This window comes from Schistocerca gregaria, chromosome 1 (genome assembly GCF_023897955.1).
Source record: "Schistocerca gregaria isolate iqSchGreg1 chromosome 1, iqSchGreg1.2, whole genome shotgun sequence".
In the NCBI taxonomy this organism is placed as follows: Eukaryota; Metazoa; Arthropoda; class Insecta; order Orthoptera; family Acrididae; genus Schistocerca; species Schistocerca gregaria.
The window spans coordinates 775,304,975-775,328,657 of NC_064920.1; positions in this window are offsets into that span (position 1 = coordinate 775,304,975).

Sequence of the window (23,683 nt, forward strand, 5' to 3'; positions counted from 1 at the left end):
ATGGAAAAGTTCAATACGTTGCGCCGTTTCCGATTTAATTAACACTGAAGTTAGCCAATCAAGTAGTTGGGCATGCTAATTGGAGCAGCCTCCAAAGGCACAGTCGCCAGACGTGTTCTTCGTTTGGGTTCCTCACACCTGACAAACTTAGCTTTTGCTCTCCCGGTTTAAATTTATCACTTCCGAAAAGGCACGTTTTAACTGCTAATGAGCATTTGAACTAGTGGTAACTCACGGAGCCACAGCTGTCTGTGCACTGCTGCATCTTAACACGTTAAAGTGCCTGACATTAACGCGCCGAACGGCCTGATTGGCTGATATCAGTGCTAATGGAATCGGAAACTGTGCATCGCATTGGATTTTTTTCTTATCAATTATCTCTCAACGCAGTCTATCCTACAACTCTCTTACGAGCTTTTCAGGCTTTTTGAGACCAACCTGTACATGTATCTTCGACTACCTTTGGTAAAATCACGGCACCAACAGCACAATAAATGTGAGACTGGAGTTTCTTCCGGCGTGTAGAATCTGCTAAATGTCGACGTCTGTCGGCGACGTCACTCGGCTGCATTCCCATAAATTATCATAACAGCGTAATAAATATAAATAAATATTTAAAAACTGTGATGACCTCAACCCACAGGAAAACTAATTATCAAAATCTGAACTGTGAAGTCATCCAAAATTCTAGTTGGAAAACCGCACTCTTTGTTATACTTCTCAATTGGTCACGATCCCACTTTGTTTATGAACTGAAAACTCTAATATTCACGAGAAACTGCTCTGAAATTAACATGAACCGACAAAATTGTGTATATAGTCTCTGAAACTTCAAAGACATCTAAGACAATATCTGAAAGGTATTAGAAAAAGTGACAAAATTTCGTGAATCACACACAATACTGTTAATAATTGCATTAACATTTAGGGGGGAGGGGGGGGATTCACCATATATCTACCCACTTTTGAGTATAACCAGTGTCTCTTAAAACTACGACTCGTAGCAATAAAATATCAAAAACGTTTATTACTGGGTGAACAGTCCCTACATGATTTGACAGCTGACATTTATAAATCACTCACGTCAGGAAATGCACCAATACGGGAATAGCAGCTTTTACGTTATTGGTCAGAACGCAAGCAATTATGACGGTCACCGTAATTTTCGCGCTACGCCATATTTCCCGACAAAATAGTCACTGTCATATATCTAGTCTCATAAAAATACGTAAAATAACTACAATAATTTTGACATGCAAGGAGAATTAGCTCTAATGAGAGGAAGAAGTTTATATTTACTGGTGTTTCAACAATGACTACCAGGCAACTTTTAATTCACTGATTTTCCTACCCCAATGAACAATGGACCTTGAGGTTGGTGGGAAGGCTTGCGTGTCTCAGCGATACAGATGGCCGTACCATAGGTGCAACCACAACAGAGGGGTATCTGTTGAGAGGCCAGACAAACGTGTGGTTCCTGAAGAGGGGCAGCAGCCTTTTCAGTAGTTGCAGGGGCAACAGTCTGGATGATTGACTGATCTGGCCTTGCAACACTAACCAAAACGACCTTGCTGTTTTGGTACTGCGAACGGCTGAAAGCAAGGGGAAACTACAGTTGTAATTTTTCCCTTGGGCATGCAGCTTTACTGTATGGTTAAATGGTGATGGCGTTCTCTTGGGTAAAATATTCCGGAGGTAAAACAGTCCCCCATTCGGATCACCGGGCGGGGACTACTCAAGAGGACATCGTTATCAGGAGAAAGAAAACTGACGTTCTACGGATCGGAGCGTGGAATGTCAGATCCCTTAATCGGGCAGGTCGGTTAGCAAATTTAAAAAGGGAAATGGATAGGTTAAAGTTAGATATAGTGGGAATTAGTGAAGTTCGGTGGCAGGAGGAACAAGATTTCTGGTTAGGTGAATACAGGGTTATAAATACAAAATCAAATAGGGGTAATGCAGTAGTAGGTTTAATCATGAATACAAAAATAGGAGTGCGGGTAAGCTACTACAAACAGCATAGTGACCGCATTATTGTGGCCAAGATAGACACGAAGCCCACGCCTACTACAGTAGTACAAGTTTATATGCCAACTAGCTCTGCAGATGATGAAGAAATTAATGAAATGTACGATGAGATAAAAGAAATTATTCAGGTAGTGAAGGGAGATGAAAGTTTAATAGTCATGGGTGACTGGAATTCGTCAGTAGGAAAAGGGAGAGAAGGAAACATAGTAGGTGAACGTGGATTGGGGGTAAGAAACAAAAGAGGAAGCCGCCTGGTGGAATTTTGCACAGAGCGTAACTTAATTATAGCTAACACTTGGTTCAAGAATCATAAAAGAATGTTATATACGTGGAAGAATCCTGGAGATACTAGAAGGTATCGATAGATTATATATAATAGTAAGACAGAGATTTAGGAACCAGGTTTTAAATTGTAAGACATTTCCAGGGGCAGATGTGGACTCCGACCACAATCTATTGGTTAATAACTGTAGATTAAATCTGAAGAAACTGCAAAAAGGTAGGAATTTAAGGAGGTGGGACCTGGATAAACTGACTAAAGCAGAGGTTGTACAGAGTTTCAGGGAGAGCATAAGGGAACAATTGACAGGAATGGGGGAATGAAATACAGTAGAAGAAGAATGGATAGCTCTGAGGGATGAAGTAGTGAAGGCAGCAGATGATCAAATAGGTAAAAAGACGAGGGGTAGTAGAAATTCTTGGGTAACAGAAGAAATATTGAATTTAATTGATGAAAGGAGAAAATATAAAAACACAGTAAATGAAGCTGGCAAAAGGGAATACAAACGTCTCAAAAATGAGATCGACAGAAAGTGCAAAATGGCTAAGCAGGTATGGATAGAGGACAAATGTAAGGATGTAGAGACTTATCTCACTAGGGGTAAGATAGATACTGCCTACAGGAAAATTAAAGAGACCTTTGGAGAAAAGAGAGCTACTTGTATGAATATCAACAGCTCAGATGGAAACCCATCTCTAAGCAAAGAAGGGAAAGCAGAATGGTGGAAGGAGAATATGGAGGGTCTATACAAGGCCGATGTACTTGAGGACAAGATTATGGAAATGGAAGAGGATGTAGAAGAAGATGAAATGGGAGATACGATACTGCGTGAAGAGTTTGACAAAGCACTTAAGACCGTAGTCGAAACAAAGCCCCGGGGGTAGACAACTTTCCATTGGAACTACTGACAGCCTTGGGAGAGCCAGTCCTGATAAAACTCTACCATCTGGTGAGGAAGATGTATGAGACAGGCGAAATTGCCTCAGACGTCAAGAAGAATATAATAATTCCAAACCCAAAGAAAGCAGGTGTTGACGGATGTGAACATTACCGAACTATCAGTTTAATAAGTCACAGCTGCAAAATACTAACTCGTATTCTTTACAGACGAATGGAACAACTGGTAGAAGCCGACCTCGGCGAAGATCAGTTTGGATTCCGCAGAAATGTTGGAACACTTGGGGCAATACTGACCCTACGCCTTATCTTAGAAAATATATTAAGGAAATGCAAACCTACGTTTCTAGCATTTGTAGACCTAGAGAAAGCTTTTGACAATGTTGACTGGAATACTCTCTCTCAAATTCTTAAGGTGGCAGGAGTAAAATGCTAGGAGCGAAAGGCTATTTACAAATGGTACAGAAACCAGATGGCAGTTATAAGAGTCGAGGGGCATGAAAGGGAAGCAGCCGATGGGAAAGGAGTGAGACAGGGTTGTAGCCTGTCCCCGATGTTATTGAATCTGTATATTGAGCAAGCAGTAAACGAAACAAAAGAAGAATTCGGAGTAGATATTAAAATCCATGGAGAAGAAATAAAAATGTTGAGGTTCGCGGATGACATTGTAATTCTGTCAGAGACAGCAAAGGACTTGGAAGAGCAGTTGAATGGAATGGAAAGTGTCTTGAAAGGAGGATATAAGATGAACATCAACAAAAGGAAAACAAGGATAATGGAATGTAATCGAATTAAGTCGGGAGATGCTGAGGGAATTGGATTAGGAAATGAGACACTTAAAGTAGTAAAGGAACTTTGCTATTTGGGGAAGAAAATAACTGATGATGGTCGAAGTAGAGAGGATATAAAATGTAGACTGGCAATGGCAAGGAAAGCATTTCTGTAGAAGAGAAATTTGTTGACATCGAGAATAGATACGAGTGTCAGGAAGTCGTTTCTGAAAGTATTTGTATGGAGTGTAGCCATGTATGGAAGTGAAACATGGACAATAAATAGTTTGGACAAGAAGAGAATAGAAGCATTCAAAAAGTGGTGCTACAGAAGAACGCTGAAGATTAGATGGGATGATCACATAACTAATGAGGAGGTATTGAATAGAATTGGAGAGAAAAGAAATTTGTGGCACAACTTGACAAGAAGAAGGGACCGGTTGGTAGGACATGTTCTGAGGCATCAATGGATCACAAATTTAGTATTGGAGGGCAGCGTGGAGAGTAAAAATAGTAGAGGGAGACCAAGAGATGAATACACTAAGCAGATTAGCAGATTCAGAAGCATGTAGGTTGCAGTAAGTACTGGGAGATGAAGATGCTTGCACAGGATAGAGTAGCATGCAGAGCTGTATCAAACCAGTCTCAGGACTGAAGACAACAACAACAACAACAATTTTATTTTCGTTAGCAGAAAGCAAACATAAACTAAACAAAGAATTTACTTGAATTGAGTCTGTAATTCTTATACTTTTAATAGAGAAAGAAATTTCCTAGGTCAGGGGACAGAGTTCGGCGTAATCTCTTAACTTTTTGTTGTATACGAAACGTTGCGCTGAGCAGCACGATGTCGGCGGGTTACGATGATGAGAGCATAATACAGGCAGTTCCGCTGGTTAATCTTCTCCTGCGAAACGCAAATAAAGTTTGAGCACAGCTGTATCATTAACCCCGTGGTGATTAACAAACCACAAGACGCCAGTATACAACCGTTGTTGACATGTCTTCACTTTCAAATTACATTACGTAGACATCGCTCGTTTTTACACTTTATGCACTGTCTGTGACCGTATCGTCCATAATTACACAGTTCGTCACATTCATGTAGTCTTAGCCACAAATACACAGTTCATAGAATTGTGTGAAGCACACCGTAAACAAAGTCCACTCTGTTCTCGCATTTCAAACTTCGACAACGTCACTGAAAATCATTTATATTACAGAGTTAATTAAAATCTTCACTTTCACGGCTTGATAGAATGTGACAGACAACAGTTCCACCACCCTAAACCAGTACCGGCAAAGTTCATTCGTATAAAAGCACTATTCGCGTCGGCCACAACAAAGTATTGTTAGCGGCACTTTCAGAGTCCGGTTTATTTGCTCTTAAAGTTCGCTGGCGATGGCATTACATACAGCAGCGGTAAAGAGAATTAATAATCTGATAGTTCGGTATCACTGTCCATACAATTACGTATGCTTTTCATAAAACACCGTACTATTTTTCCGTGCACGCTTCACAGTCACATCATCCACCTTCCCTCTTCTACACAATAATCTTTCGACTATCGATATCACTATCGCTGTCCCCTGTCTATACATGTTATATCGTTATCCTAAATTACATAAATCTTTATAATTGTTATTGACTGAATTTTTCACAAGTAATAATATTCCAAAAGTTCTCTTTACTAACTTTACAACAGGTAGACATAGGTAGAAAGCAAGAAACATATTTATCCATTGGCAAACGAAATAATCACCATTACATCTTTACATTTTAAAAACCACAGTAGAATGCTAAATAATCACAATTAGAAATGCCCATATGAACAAAAGAAAAAGAATAGAAATCTAAAGAAAATCACGAAAAAATATTTATATGCGTAATTAGCAATGCCTTCCCAAAACGAATAGATGTGATAACTTTAAGAAAATGGGTTCCGGTACCAACAGTACACGGAAAATTTAAAACACTTTAAATGTATAATAATTTTGATAACATATTACACTCCTAACAACACAGTAGCAACGCGAGTAACCAGTATCAATCTTAATACTAATTCAGAGGTAAGGGGGGCGAGGAAGAATCTTCCTTTTTAGTAAAGCTAAAAAAAGTCCTCAACTTATACCAAACACGAATACATTGATCTGTACAGCTTGAAGATGCCCTACTTTATTCAGGCACGCAACGTCATATGAGACCAATGGCAGTGGCCACAATTAAGAAAACCAACGCAGTGAAGGAACCAAATGCTTGAAGAACATTGCCCCCTCCCTCCCCCCCCCCCCCCCCATTCCCCCTTCCTCGACCCCCCTAACTTCGATCAGGCACAGTACAACTTTCCGGTCACAGTACTACACTCCCACACCACTAATAAACATAGTGGACAGCGTGGTTACGAAGTATTTCGCGGCGGAGTTCTTGCATAACGAGTGTTCGGTTTAGCCTACTTGCCTCGTCACGACGTCTAATTTAAACTGCTTCCCTGATCACAGAGCCACAATAGGTCGATTCGTGAGCAAGAGTACTTGTTCTTTCAAAAGAAATCTCTTGCTGATTTAACAGACTGTGCAGTGCCATCGCTGATTTATCCCAATGACGCTGATGCTCGACGCAGAAATCGGCAACGGTCCGTATAGATTGGTCCACATAACTTTTTTCACACTCTCAAGGAAAGTTATAAATTCCCGGCACTTTCAGGCCTACGTTATCCTTGATTGGTCGCAATATTTCTTTAATTCTTCTAGATGGCCAGAAGACTGGTCCGATTCCATGTCTGCTTACGACTCTACCTATATTGCTAGTTGTTGCACCGCTAAACGGAAGCCGAGCTACGTGTCGGACCTCTTGGCTTGTTCGAACTGCGTCGCGTCTCGATTTCCTCGACAGCGTTGATCTTGGGGCGACTCCTTCCGTCGCCTCCACATGTAGCAGCAGACGTCGGAGAGCGTAGACCGAAAACCAGTGATCAGCGAAGCGCCTGCCAGTCAAGGTAGGCCGGCATCCCCCAACACCCACGCTGGGCACTTCCGCCGGAGGTACACCTTAAGCCGTCGGCACACGGACGGTGCTCTCGAAAGTCAACGTTGAGCGTGCTGAGTTCAACGTGCTGCTGAACGATGCTACTTGTGTACACTGTACGTGGGCCCCAACGTGGTATACGCGATCACAACGCACTCCAGCGGCAGTCGAGGAATGTTTCTAGTTCGTAAATCACACTGTTTACTGAACGGGCGCGCGTAAAATTCCCACGTTAGCTCTATTAAAACGCCAATATCCTCCATTGTCCATATGTTAGAGACGTTGTTCTATATGCAATAGCCGGCCGGAGTGGCCGAGCGGTTCTAGGCGCTACAGTCTGGAATCGCGCGACCGCTACGGTCGCAGGTTCGAATCCTGCCTCGGGCATGTATGTGTGTGATGTCCTTAGGTTAGTCAGGTTTAATTAGTTCTGAGTTCTAGGGGACTGATGACCTCAGCAGTTAAGTCCCATAGTGTTCAGAGCCATTTGAACCATTTTATATGCAATATACACAAATAAAAACTTCAGTATCAATGTACATCTTTCAAAAGGGAAAGGAAAGTATCAAATCCAGTCGATAAGGACACAGGCTTATAAAACTTAATTACGAACAGTGCAATACAAATTTGCAATGTTTCTCCACATAAGATACACATTATTTCATAATTTCCACTTTTTATTAAAAACCCAAGGTCATTCTTATTTGACCACTGTTCATACCCACTGCTGAAGTGCGAGGTCCATGGATTCATGAGATAGTCTTCATACCCGTACCCTTCCTTCCGCCCGATACAATTTGAAACGACACTCGTCCGTCCACGATACATGTTTCCAGTCAGCAACAGTCCATTGTCAGTGTTGAGCCCAAGCGAGGCGTAAAGTTTTGTGTTGTGCATTCATTAAGGGTACACGAGTGGGCCTTCAGCTCCGAAAACCCATATCGATGATGTTTCGTTGAATGGTTCGCTCGCTGACATCTGCAGCAATTTGAGGAAGGGTTGCACTACTGTCACACTGAAAGATTCTCTTCAGTTGTCATTGTCTCCGCTATTACAGGATATTTTTCAGGCCACGGCAATGTCGGAGATTTGATGTTATACCGGATTCCTGATATTCACGGTACACTCGTGAAATGGTCGTACGGGAAAATCCTCTCTTCATCGCTACCTCGGAGATGCTGTGTCCCATAGCTAGTGCGCCGACTATAACACCACGTTGAACTCATCTAAATCTAGATAACGTGCCATTGTAGTGGCAGTAACCGACCTAACAACTGAGCCAGACACTTGCTGTCTTACAGACGTGTTGCCCACCGGAACGCCGTATTTTGCCTGTTCACATATCTCTGTATTTGAATTCGCATGCCTATACCAGTTTCTCTGGCGCGGCGTGTCAATGTAATAGAGCTCTGTTTTGTTAGCAAAGAGGCAATAAACATATATATACAGGAGGGTGGTTGATGTAGCATTCTCAACACCGACGTTTTTGAGATTCCCGATTCTCGCACAATTTGTCTGCTACTGATTGCGAATTAGCCGCGACAGCAGCTGAAACACCTACTTGGGCATCATCATTTGTTGCAGGTAGTGGTAGACGTTTCACATGTGGCTGAACACTTCCTGTTTCCTTAAACAACATAACTATCCGGCGAACGGTCCGAACACTAGGATGATGTCGTCGAGGATACCGAGCAGCATACATAGCACACGTCCGTTGGGCATTTTGATCACAATAGCCGTACATCAACAGGATATCGACCTTTTCCGCAATTGGTAAACGGTCCATTTTAACATGGGTAATGTATCACAAAGCAAATACTGTCCGCACTGGCGGAATGTTACATGATACCACCATACGTTTGTGACTATTACAGCGCCATCTATCACAAAGCGAAAAAAATGGTCCAACTAAAACATTCATATTTCTTTACGTACTACACGAATAAGTAATAAGAAATGGGGGTTCCTATTTAAGAAAAACGCAGCTGATATCCGTTTGGTCAACCATAGCGCTATCTGGTTTCCCCCTTCAAGCTAGACAAGTTTCGTTCTTTGTAGTTTTTTGTTTGACGTTTGTTTCGTGAGGTATTTGGCCCAGTCACGATCAATGGACCACTGTTGAGAATATATGCTAGACCTAAGAAAAGATTTTCTTTAATAATTTTATAGACGGAAAACTCTTATTAAGAAGGACTTCCGAAAGCAAATTGTGTACATAAGATTAAGGAACAAATAAATCTGGTTTCCGAATAAATGAAAAGAAGAGAATTTTTAAGGTCCTCCTTAACAAACCAGACAGTCCCGTTGAGAAAATACTCGCTACGACCTTGGTACCAAAAATGTAGAAGCTATTGGCAGCGCCTAGTTTATTGAATGGGACAAATACGTCATATGGCGGTTCTAGGTATTTTTTAAATTATTTTCTCGAGAGAAGGAAAAAAGGAAGATTTAGTTTAACGTCTCGACGACGTACAGGTCGCTAGAGACAGAGTACAAGCTCAGATGTTGTCAATGATGGGGAAGAAAATCGGACATGCCCTTTCGAAGGAATCATTCCGGAATTTGCCGGAGCGATTTAGAGAAATCACGCTAATCCCCAAATCTGGATCGCCGGACGCGGGATCGAACTGCCGTCCTTCTGAACTGCACCATCTTGCCCAGTTATTTTTTCTCGGAAAAGTATTAAAGATTTTTGTTTCATCGCTCCATCCTGAGGCATTTCACCAGTATGTACAAAGTGCATTGCACTGACGTGACAAAAGCCACGCTTCACCTCCGAATATCATGTCGGGCTCCTTTTGCATTTTTAGTGTAGCATCTCGACTTACCGTGGACTCAACAAGTCGTTGCAAGTCCTCTCCAGAAATGGTGAGCCTCCACTGTAGCTATTAATAATTGCGAAATTGTCGCCGGTGCAGGATGTTGCGCACGAAATGATCTGTCGATTGCAGGCCGGTGTGGTCGAGCGTTTCTAGACGCTTCAGTCTGGAACCGCGCGACCACTACGGTCGCAGGTTAGGATCCTGCCTCGGGCATGGATGTGACTGTTGTCCTTAGGTTAGTTAGGTTTAAGTAGTTCTAAGTTCTAGGGGACTGATGACCTCAGATGTTAAGTCCGATAGTGCTCACAACCATTTGAACCATTTTGACCTGTCAATTATGTCTCACAAATGTTCGATAGTATTCATGTCGGGCGATTTGGGTGGCCAAATCATTCGCTGCAACTGTCCAGAATGTTTTCAAACCAGTTGCATACAATTGTGGCCAGGTGACATGGGACATTATCATCCACAAAAATTCCATTTTAGTTTGGGAACATAAAGTCCATGAATGGGTGCAAATTGTCTCCAAATAGTCGAAAATAACCATTTGCAGTCAATCATCAGTTCAGTTGGACCAGTGGGCACAGTCCATTCCGTGCAACCACAGCCCACACCACTATGGAGCCACCATCACTTGCACAGTGCCTTGTTGACAACTTGAGTCCATGGTTTCGTGGGGTCTGTTACACACTCTAACCCTACCATCAGATCTTACCAACTGAAATCGAACTCATCGGGCTACGTCAAAGTTTTCCAGTAGTCTAGGATCCAAACGATATCGTCTCGAGACCAGGAGAGTCGCTGCAAGCGATTTCGCGCTGTTAGCAAAGACGCTCGCACCGGTCATCTGTTGCCATAGCCCGTTAACGCCAAATTTCGTTGCATTGTCCTAACGGATACATTTTTCATACGTTCGACATTGGTTTCTGCGCTCATTTGATACAGTGTTGCTTCTGTGTTAGAATTGACAAACCTACGCAGAGGCCTCTGCTCTAGATCTACATCTACATCAATACTCCGCAAGCCACCTGACGGCGTATGACGGAGGGTACTTTGAGTACCTCTATCGGTTCGCCCTTCTATTCCAGTCTTGTATTGTTCGTGGAAAGAAAGATTGTCGGTATGCCTCTGTGTGGGCTCTAATCTCTCTGACTTTATTCTCATGGTCTCTTCGCGAGATATACACAGCAGGGAGCAATATACTGCTTGACTCCTCAGTGAAGGTATGTTCTTGAAACTTCAACAAAAGCCCGCACCGAGCTACTGAGCGTCGCTCTTGCAGAGTCTTCCATTGGAGTTTATATATCATCTCCGTAGCGCTTTCGCGATTACTAAATGAACCTGTAACGAAGCGCGCTCCTCTTCGTTGGATCTTCTCTATCTCTTCTATCAACTCTATCTGGTACGGATCCCACACTGCTGAGCAGTATTAAAGCAGTAGGTGAACAAGTGTACTGTAATCTACTTCGTTTGTTTACGGATTGTATTTCCTTAGGATTCTTCCAATGAATCTGTCAGGCATCTGCTTAACCGACGATCAACTTTATATTATCATTCCATTTTAAATCACTCCTAATATCTACTCCCAGATAATTTACAAACTCAACTGGTTGCAGTTGCTGACCTGCTATATTGTAGCTAAATTATAAAGGATCTTTCTATGTATTGGCAGCACATTACACTTGTCTACATTGAGATTCAGTTGCCATTCCCTGCGCCATGCGTCAATTCGTTGCAGATCCTCCTGCATTTCAGTACAATTTTCCCTTGTTACAACCTCTCGATATACCACAGTATCATACGCAAAAAGCCTCAGTGATCTTCCGATATTATCCACAAGGTCATTTACGTATATTGTGAATAGCAACAGTCCTACGACACTCCCCTGCGGCCCACCTGAAATCACTCTTACTTTGGGAGACTTCTCTCCATTGAGAATGACATGCTATGCTCTGTTATCTAGGAACTCGTCAGTCCAATCACACAATTGGTCTGATAGTCCATATGCTCTTACTTTGTTCATTAAACGACTGTGGGGAACTGTATCGAACGCCTTGCGGAATTAAAGAAACACGGCATCTACCTGAGAATCCGTGTCTATGAGCCTCTGAGTCTCGTGGACGAACAGCGAGAGCTGGGTTTCACACGATCGTCTTTCTCAAAACCCATGTTGATTCCTACAGAGTAGATTTCTAGTCTACAGAAAAGTCATTATACTCGAACATAATACGTGTTCCAAAGTTCTACAACTGATCGACGTTAGAGATCCTTAGGTGAAGGCTATCGAGCACTTTGCTGCCCGTGGTGAGATATAATGCCTGAACTTTGATATTCTCGGTACACTCTTGACACTGTTGATTTCGAAATATTGAATTCCCTAACTATTTCTGAAATGGAGTGTCCCATGCGTCTAGCTCAAACTACAGTACCTCGTTCAAAGTCTGTTAATTCCATTCGTGCTGCCCTAATCATGTCTGAAACCTTTTCACATCTCATCTGAGAGCAAATGGCAGTCCTACGACCGCACTGCCCTTTCATAACTTTCTAGGCGGTACTACCGCCATCTCTACATATGCACATCGCTATGCCATGAATTTTGTCACCTCAGTGTCTATCGGGCTATACGTGGCGGTTTGTGGCAGCTAGGTTTTTTCCGAGATGACTGTGAGACGTCCAACAGAAACGTGGAGATGACAGCAGCGGGAGAGAGCGCTGTAGTGGCAGCGTCGGCGTCGGCCGTGAGTGAGCCGCCATTACGGAAGCAGGTAATCAGGGGCTGCGCTTCGCTCGCGTGCACTTGCCGTGCCCTGCTCTGCCGTGCTCTGTGGGACGCTCCCGAATGCCGGCCGTTGTGTAACGAGCCGCTTTGTGCTCACAAACGCTACCAGACAGCCTGGGGGCCGCTTTTCAGCGCCAGCTCTTCAAACGCGTTCGCCGTCGCTTCCTCTTTAAAAACCGCCCCTACCACTGCTCGTCGTTTAAATGGACACTTCAGTTGCTGCGCATTGCTGTAAATTCACGGTAGTCCTTTTATATGGTTTTGCTTTATCAATAATAACTAGGGTTGCTCTCTACCGCAACTACGTTCGGTAGTTTTGGTACAGACGCAGTAAATGGTAGAATCACCGGTGGTGTTGGGAGTATAAGCAGGGACAGAAACATAAATGAAATTTCGAGAGAAGAGAGTCAACGATTTGTGATAGTTTTTCGTTTCTTTCTTTCTTTTGCACTTAATCAGAGCCGCATATCTTTCGTTGTAAGACCATTCAGTGTTTTATATCATTACAAACCATAAATTTTGCGTGTAATAAAAATTAGTTGCTTGCGTAACTTCTGTGCTTTTATGCAACCGAAGCAATTACTTCTGATGCAAGCACAGTTAACATGCTCAAACATAAAAATCTATATAAAGAAAAATCAATTGCCGCGTGTATGATACATCATCGCCTGAGAATGGCCTGAGCGATGTGGTTGATTTCTTTTTTGTGTTCATTATTGTCAGAACAGGGTCGTACAAAAGAAAATTTTTGGAAAATCCAATGAAAAAGTCGGAAATTAACATCAACTGCCGCGTGTATCAAATATCATTAGTTAAGAATGGCTCGACAGATTTGATTGATTTTTATCCTTGTTGTTTTCGTAATTGTCAGGACATAGTTTTTGCGAAACTAAATTTTTGAAAAACCAATCGGAAATGTCGGAAATTAAAATCAATTGTGAAAGATCATCACTCCATAACGACTCCACCGATTTGGTAGTTTTTTTCCTTTAGTTGTGTTCCTAATTGGGGATGGTAATAGCAGTTTTGGTATGAAAAAGAAAATTTAAAAAAAAGTGTTTGCGCTCAAATTCAAATGGCTCTAAGCACTATGGGACTTAACATCTGAGGTCATCAGTCCCCTTAGGACTACTTAAACCTAGGTAACCTAAGGACATCACACACGTCTATGCCCGAGGAAAGATTCAAACCTGCGACCGTAGCGCGGTAGCACGGTTCCGGACTGAAGCGCCTAGAACCGCTCGGCCACAGCGGCCGGCTTTTGCGCCCAGTTTGACAGTTTTACATCTACATCTACATCCATACTCCGCAAGCCACCTGACGGTGTGTGCTGTCACATGCTTGCATAACAAAAAAAAAAAAAAAAAAAAAAAAAAAAAAAAAAAAAAAAAAAACCGTTTGACGTATATACTAAGGTGTTTAAAAATTACGCTGAGAAACTTCGAGGCTATGTAAAAGGTACAAATTTTTAACATAATGCAGCGCTTCAACAACCGTGAATTGTTCAGAAAATAAGAAATTCAGCCTTCAGTTACAGGATAAAATTTTATTAGTTTACCTAGGTTTCTATGTATAAGATATCTTGGGGAACAAAATGAGGATTGGAACCTATTTTCTGAAACGTCATCCAACGACTCTACAGAGCGTCGAAGTAATTGGCACCAGCACCTGTGTATATCTTCTACAGTAAGCGTTTTGCTTTCCACATTTTGGGAGGAGGTTGTATGGACTAAAAGAAGAAAAAAGTATCCGGTAAACATTGGCTCTAAAATGCATAACTTAAGAGGACTTGTTCAATATAGGAGATGTGTCTAACAGTAGTAGAGACGAACAAGTGCTCAAATTTCTTAAGGTATGCATTTTAAATTACATGTTTTTTTTTTTTTTTTTTTTTTTTGGTCCACACTACCACCGCCGAAAGTTGCGTACCCTATAATCTTACCAATAACGGTACCGGTACATGTATTCCACTGTCAGAGGTTTTTCGCTTGTAACTTCCGACTCGTTCGTTTCCAGACCAGGGTCCCTTACCTCAAATTGATATATTTATCCTTCTCCATTATATCTGAAAGTCTGTAACATCATAACATCATCACGGAATCACACGTTATATCCACACACAGGCAACTTTGACATCCAGTAGTGTCGTTGGATAACATTTCCGGACACGGGTTGCTTTCCTCATTTTGTTTCTGAATACACAAAATATCATCTCGAAGTTTGCCGATGTAATAATGAAACACCCTGTACAATATATAAACACATATGTAATATACCGAAAATCTCGAGAAGTTCTTGACCACTTATTACACATTTTTACACTGCACTGTAATGATCGTTCCGATGGAAACGGGCTATATATTTTCGTAATATATATAATATTTACATATATGTGTAACATAAAATGGGGACATGTACTTGCCACAAATCTCGAAAAGGTCTTTACAATTTACTTCAAATTTTTACACGATACAATAACTATCATTCGGATGGTTATAAGCAGACAGGTTATAAGTTTTCGTAACATATGTAATACATACACATGAATGTAATATACAAAGTGGGAAGCGATGTTACCACAAATCTCAAAAAGTTTTTGATCCATTTACTTCCAGTTTATAAACGATACTCTAATGAACATTCTGACGGACATAGGCTATGTATTGTTATAATATATTAAATAAAAAAATATAAATGTAACATACAAAGGGGAAACGTTGCTACTCAAAATCTCTAAAAGATCTTGACGGATTTAATTCAAATTTTTAAACAATGCTCCAATGAACGTTCAGACGGAAATGGACATAGAGAAGGGATGTTAGAAGATGGGCAGAGAGAGAGGAGGTGGGGGCAAATAATTTAGGCTGTATGTGCAGTTCCCATACATCGTATTTAGCAGTTGCTAACCGTTGTCAGCTTCGCTAGTATCTATGTGATTATTGTTGTTTTTTTGTACTGAATACAACGTTCTTCGCCATAATCGAAGGTAAGAGTTTTTGTTATTACTGATAACTAGCGAAAGTTCTTTACGATAACGGAAATATGTTTTACGTAAGCTCGATGAAATATTGAACCAAAGTTTGATACGTTTTTCTTTTACGTGTATCTTTTTAACCTCTTTTTCGGTAGTAGCGTTTCCGCGGGCTATGTGATGAACCTGTATTTTTATTTTAAACTTTTACTACATCATCTCTCTGTTTCACGCTATAAACAATTTTGGAATAAAAACAGAATTAAGCAAGGATAATTTCGACTTTACTATGAATTTTGTTTATTTTTGTGTAATAGACAGGAGGATAACTATGTTAAAAAAAGTTCCCTAAATTATGCAGTCATTTATATCTCTTCTCTCGGTTTCTAAACGGTTCACCCCTTTCCGTTTCTAGGGGAACCTAGTGAGCGAATAATCACGTACGCAAGTGAAGCGATTGAAATGAGGTAACGCCCGATAGGTATGTAAAACATCTACCAAGCAGGTAACGCTGTTAGGGACTAAACTGCCCAAAGCTATTAGGAAATCTACCGTAGTCTAGGCTCAGTTATGTTAACCAACGGTAGTTTTACAGCTCTAGTCACAACACTTCAGAGAAGAAAAAAGTGTGTGGAGGGTTATACAAACACAGTATGTCCACAGAGTTAGCGTTAAAAACCATCAAATAGAAATTTAGAAAAAGAAAGTAAATTGAGGAGCAAATAAAAATTGTTAAAGCTTGGTGGTGACATCGTAATTCTGCCAGAGACTGCAAAACGCCTCAGAAGATTAGTTGAACCGAAAGGATAATGTCTTGAAAAGATATAGACAAAAAAGAACACGGATACTGGAATGCAGTAGAATTAAATGAAGTAATATTGTGCAAATTAGGTAAGGAAATAGAACACTAAAAATAGTAAATGAATTTTGTTAACGTCGAATGTAAATTTAAGCTACCATGTCTTTTCTGAAGGTGCTTCACGAGGAAGAAGCACCATGTGGATACGAAACGTGAACGATTAACAATTCAAACCAGTAGAGAGTATAAACTTTTGAAAAATATTCTTGGAGAACAATACTGGAAACTGAAGGGGTAGATCGGATAACTAAAGAAAAAGTACTGAACTGAGTCGGTGAGAAGAGAGCCCCTATTCCTTTCTGTTATGTCTCTCATGAACTGTTTTTCTTATCAGGCTCCAACAGGGGAATTGGCATTTTTTGATCTTTGATGTTGCTGTTACATCAGTATTTAACGTATTTTCTATAGCGGGTGATCAAAGAGCTTCCATCTGAGGGCGTTGCTGCACCGTATTTACAACCTAGCGCGACTTCGATGTGTTTATACACTGAAGCGCCAAAGAAACTGGTATAGGCATGTGTATTTATATACAGCCGGCCGGAGTGGCCGAGCGATTCTAGGCGCTTCAGTCTGGACACGCGTAACTTCTACGGTCGAAGGTTCGAATCCTGCCTCGGGCATGGATGTGTGTGCTGTCCTTAGGTTAGTTAGGTTTAAGTAGTTCTATGTTCTAGGGGACTGATGACCTCAGAAGTTAAGCCCCATAGTGCTCAGAGCCATTTGTATTGAAATACAGAGACATGTAAACAGGCAGAATACGGCGCTGCGGTCTGCAACGCCTGTATAACACACCAAGTGTCTGACGCAGTTGTTAGATCAGTTACTGCTGCGACAATGACAGGTTATCAAGAGTTAAGGGATTTCGAACATAGTGTTATAATCGGCATACAAGCGATGGAACACGGCATCTTCAAGGTAGCTATGGAGTAAGGATTTTCCCCGCATGGCCATTTCACAAGTGTACCATGAATATTAGGAATCCGGTGAAATGAAATAAAATGATCGTATGATATTGTTGACCGAGAGGCCACATTCGGGTTCGCCCGCTAAATGCAAGTCTTATTTCAACCGACGCCACATTGGGTGACTTGAGTGCTGATGATCAGGATGAAATGACGACGAGGACAACACAACACTCAGTCCACGAGCGGAGAATATATCCAACCCGGCCGGGAATCGAACCTGGGCCCGCTGCATAGGAGGCAAGCAAGTTACCATTCAGCTAAGCAGGAGGACAGGAATCCAGTAAAACATCAGGTCTCCGAAATCGCTGCCGCCGGGGAAAGATCCTGTAAGAACGGGACCTACGATGATTGAAGAGAATCGTTCAACGTGACAAAAGTGCAACCCTTCAGCAAATTGGTGCAGCGTCATCAACAAGTGTCGGCGTGCGAACCGTTTAACGAAGTGTAATCGATATGGGCTTTCAGAGCCGAAAGTCCACTCATGTGCCCTTGATGGCTGCATAACACAAAGCTTTACGACCCGCCTAGGCACGTCAACACCGACATTGGACTGTTTATGGCTGGAAACACATTGCTTGGTGGGACAAGTCTCGTTTCAAATTGTATCGAGTGAATGGATGTGTACGGGTATGGAGACAAAATCATGAATCCAAGTATCCTGCATGTCAGTAGGGGACTGTTCAGGCTGGTGGAGGCTCCGTAATGACCTGCTGCATATGCAGTTGGAGTGCTATGGAACCCCTGATACTACTAGATAGTACTCTGAAGGTGACACGTACATAAGCATCCTGTCTGATCATCTGCATCCGTTCACGTTCATCGTGCATTCCGATGGACTTGGACAATTCCAGAAGAACAACTCGACACCCCACATGTCCAGAATACCTACAGAGTGGCTCCAGGAACACTCTTCTGAGTTTAAACACTTCCGCTAGCCACCAAACTCCTCAGACATTAACATTATTGAGCATATCTGGGTATCTTGCAACGTGCTGTTCAGAAGAGAACTCCACCCGTCGTATTCTTATGGATTTATGGACAGCCCTGCAGGATTCATGGTGTCAATGCCCTCCAGCACTACTTCAGACATTAGTCGAATCCACGCCACGTCGTGCTGCGGTCCTACACGATATTAGGCCGGTGTACCAGTTTCCCTGGCTCTTCAGTGTATAAGGACCGACGTAGGCAAGGCAATATTCTGGCATTCGTGTCTTTCCAACGCGAATGTGGTAAATGCGGAAATATGAATTTTGGCGACATGCATGCAAATAGGATCAACGTGCTGTAATTTTTTCTTCGCTGTCGAAGGTCAATCATCGGTGGACATCCATCGGAGAATGAGGAACGTGTATGTGGCAGTACGTCTATCGGAAACCATTGTGGCTACAGGTTCCGTGCTGATCGCGATTCCACACAGGATGCCGGTCGATCTAGAAGGCCAGCCTCAAGTGAGAGACAGTCGAGCATTCACCCTACTGTTTTCATCTCTCAGCATGCTGTTATGACGCCTTCGGTCTCTTAAAAGAGGCCTTGAAGGGTCGACGATTGCTTTTAGACGAGGATGTGCAGCAGGCTGTTAGAGACTTCTTCATCTAGAAGGACATACTGTTTTACCAACCAGGCATATTCAACTTGGTGTGTCGGTGGATAATTGCCTCAATACCCAAGGCGATTTTACCTGATTGGCACACCGATTCTGGACTATACGGACTTACAGCGGAAACGCTCTTTTCACTCTTTATATACTGGGTGATTAAAAAGTCAGTATAAATTTGAAAACTCAATAAAATGGTTCAAATGGCTCTGAGCACTATGGGACTTAACATCTTAGGTCATCAGTCCCCTAGAACTTAGAACTACTTAAACCTAACTAACCCTAGGACATCACACACATCCATGCCCGAGGCAGGATTCGAACCTGCGACCGTAGCAGTCCCACGGTTCCGGACTGCAGCGTCTAGAACCGCACGGCCACCACGGTCGGCTGAAAACTTAATAAACCACGGAATAATGCAGATAGAGAGGTAAAAATTGACACACATGCTTGGAATGACATGAGGTTTTATTAGCACCAATAAAAGCACCCTATATTTCTAGAGGCGTGAAAGATCTCTTACGCGCGTCGTTTGGTGACGATCGTGTGCTCAGCCGCCACTTTCGTCACTTTCGTCATGGTTGGCCTCCCAGGTCCCCAGACCTCTGTCCTTGCGATTATTAGCTTTGGGGTTACCTGAAGTCGCAAGTGTATCGTGATCGACCGACATCTCTAGGGATGCTGAAAGACAACATCCGACGCCAATGCCTCACCATAACTCCAGACATCCTTTGCAGTGGTGTTCACAACATTATTCCTCGACTACAGCTATTGTTAAGGAATGATGGTGGACATATTGAGCATTTCCTGTAAAGAACATCATCTTTGCTTTGTCTTACTTTGTTATGCTAATTATTGCTATTCTGATCAGATGAAGCGCCATCTGTCGGACATTTTTTTAACGTGTGTATTTTTTTGGTTCTAATAAAAACCCATGTCATTCCAAGCATGTGTGTCAATTTGTACCTCTCTATCTACATTATTCCGTGATTTACTCAGTTTTCAAATTTATACTGGCTTTTTGATCACCCGGTATAAGCTTCTGTCAATCGAATTGCCAAAATTTTTATTTTGTAGAAGACCACGTAATATTTAATTGTGTTAGACATACACAGACACTCGATTACCGAAAATAAGCCAAATCTTCCAGGAAAAGAGCACTTGGTGCGATAGCTAAGCATTAAAAATAGAACTTTTATAAAAAAGTTCATGATAAAACGTTACTGAAAGAATATATAGGCTGTTAGGAAACGTGAAGTTTACAGGGAGACCAAGACTTCATTTCAGCTTAAGTGGGTGTAGGTTGCAGTAGCTAGGGCAGAGGTGAAGACACATGCTCAGTATTGACTAGCATGGAGAGCTGAGCGAAACCGTAACAACGATACAAAATTGCTGCATGTTGATGGTACTTAAATAATACCGAAGAAATATTAAAGGTAACAATGAATGCTACAAGTTTCTAACAGTATAACCTTTACGGATAATGTGTGAGTGCAGCTGTGTAAAACCGTACTATATATCCATGTTCCTTCGATATCATAGAACTGGGAGAGGACGTAGATGGAGATGAGACGGGAGATAGGACAATGCAAGAAGAATTTGATTTAGTGGTGAAGGACCTGAGTCGAAAAACATGGCCCTGTGAGTAGGCGATATTTTGTCAGAGCTACTGGTAGCCTTGGAACGGTCGGCGACGACAAAACTCTTTCATATGGTGTGCAAGATGTATGAGACAAGTAAAATACCCTCATATTTCAAGAAGACTATAACCATTCAATTGCAAAGAAAGCAGGTGCTTACAAGTGTGAGTATTACGCAATTATAAGTTTCTGATTGCAAAATACTAACACGAATTCTTTGCCGAAGAATGGAAAAATTGGTAGAAGCCATCCTTAGGACTTATGCTTCGCATGTCACGCCATCCTATCGCCGTCTATCACATTATAAGCCGCAGAATATTTATTGAGAAAACGATAAGTATGTCAAAAGAACTACTAATTGCTTTCATTGATTTCGATAATGTAAACTGGAATGACCTCTATCAAGCCCTCAAAAACCTTAAAGTAGACACAGATAGCCAGTACCAGTTCACCAGTTTAACAACAGAATCTAAAAAAAAAAAAAAAAAAAAAAATACAGACAAATAAAGTAATGCAAAGATAAGGAAAAGAGTAAGGCGATAACACGGGCTGTCACAGCTGCCATTCAGTTTCGACACAGAGAAAGAAGTTATAGAGTTCTCCGACACAAACACTTCACGTAATGAAAAATAAATGGAGTTAATGAGATTTGCGGCATTCCCGCTACAGATGGGACTGAAGCAGAAGTAGAAAACTCACTGAAGTGCTGTGTCAGTTGCTTCGAGTGGCATGGAAGACAGAAATAAACAAATACGAAATAAATATTCTGAAGTATTCTGAAGAAGGAGTTAAAGAAGCGCAAGTTGGAGATAAAAAAAACTCACCCAGGTAAAGGACTACAGATACTACACTCCTGGAAATTGAAATAAGAACACCGTGAATTCATTGTCCCAGAAAGGGGAAACTTTATTGACACATTCCTGGGGTCAGATACATCACATGATCACACTGACAGGACCACAGGCACATAGACACAGGCAACAGAGCATGCACAATGTCGGCACTAGTACAGTGTATATCCACCTTTCGCAGCAATGCAGGCTGCTATTCTCCCATGGAGACGATCGTAGAGATGCTGGATGTAGTCATGTGGAACGGCTTGCCATGCCATTTCCACCTGGCGCCTCAGTTGGACCAGTGTTCGTGCTGGACGTGCAGACCGCGTGAGACGACGCTTCATCCAGTCTCAAACAAGCTCAATGGGGGACAGATCCGGAGCAAGTATGGTGGGTCTGACACACCGGTGTCAATGTGTTCTTTTTTCCATTTCCAGGAGTGTATATCCATCGTCTCTGCTGACGAAAGATTTGCCAAAGCCATAGAAGCATTTAACAAGCAGAGACCTCTGTTAACATCCAACTCGACATTCTACTGGAATAAAGAGACGTTTATTAAAGTTTTGTATAGAGTATAGAACGCTACTACTCACAGACGTGGAACTAGAGGAAAATGAAACAGCTAATTGGAAACTTCTGAAATACCACGCTAGCGGCGTGCGCTACGAATGTCATCGACTGTCCGGATAACAAATAAAGAGGTTTTGGAAAATATGAAGGAAAATAAGTGTTGCGGAAATATATAACAGTAACGTAATGGAGGATTCCGTGAAATCAGGCGAAGCAACTCGGCTAGCACTCCTAACCTGGCGCAGATACTATTGTTCTAGGCTCACTGTGCGTTTAAAACTGAAAAGAGACGTGATGCGATCGACGGGAATACCAGAGACACGTCTGCGCGAGGCTTCATCGGATTCTCGCAGTGGTTTCCATCGTGACCAATCGTTCCTTACCTTACGAATAGCCCTCTGGGTGGAATCAACGAATGTTCTTAGTCTCTGAGACTATAAAGGTAAAATTGCATTACAGGTCACATCCTGAGGAATCAAGGAATAGTTAGTTTGATAACGTAGGGAAATATTGGGGATCAAAACTATAGGCAAACACCAGGGCTTGAGTACAGCGCAGTCGGCCATTCAGGTATGCCTCAGTGTGGGCTCCAGGTGTCCTCACTGTGCAGTACACAACCCTCTTCCGAGGGAATACATTGATTGTAGAGGCAAGCTTTAAACTATGGCTATGGAAACGGTGTCCAACAATGAAATTGTAGTAAACAAAACGGCCCACAATTTTGTTGCTGCCTCTGGGTATCCTTCAATCTTGTAGTTGTATTCAAAGCATATGAAATCTGTGTGAGAGTAGGCTTCCGCAGCTGCTGATAATTCCAATAAAATATTTCCTGGTATGTGACCAGGTGATCATCTATACTACTATATAAAGAGAAGTCATAGTTTAAAGTTGGTAGCAATAACCTCAAAAAGTTCCTGACCGTTTTTTTTCAGATTTTTGCACGATACTATAATAATCATTCAGGCTGAAATAGCTATATCTTTTTAATAAATACCATATGTAAATATATATACATATACCATATAAAGGGAAGAGGTTTTTACCAAAAATCTCGAAAATTTTTTGTCTATTTACGTTACGATACTCAAATAAACTTTCGGACAGATACAGGCTACAAATCCTTAAATATATACGGTATACTTTTATACAGAGTGTACATAAAGTCCGGGAACACTTTCAATTATTTATTGCACAGGAGCCAAACATTGTACAGATATCACACATGTGTCATTTTGAAGAGAAACTCTGAAAGATTTTTTTTCCATGTATACCGCCATAGTGTAGTTTGGTAATTTGCCGGTAGTCAGCGCTAGTCGCAAACATGGCGAGTTCAGGTGCGGAGCGAGTTTTCTGTGTGTTGGAGTTCGACAAAAACAAGAGTGCAACAGCTGTTCAACGGATGTTTAGAATCAAGTATGGTCAGAAGCCACCACCAAGGAAGGCCATTTACCACTGGCACAACAAATTCGTCACGACGGGTTTCTTGTGCCCGGCAAAGAGACGCGGACGTCCCAGTGTGAGTGAAGTGAATGTGGACCGCGTACCAGAGACATTCATACACTCCGTGTTACTTTTTTCTGTGGGACACATTAAAGATCTGGTGTATGTACCGGCTGATCACTAGATGTAGCAGAGCTTCGGGAGAGA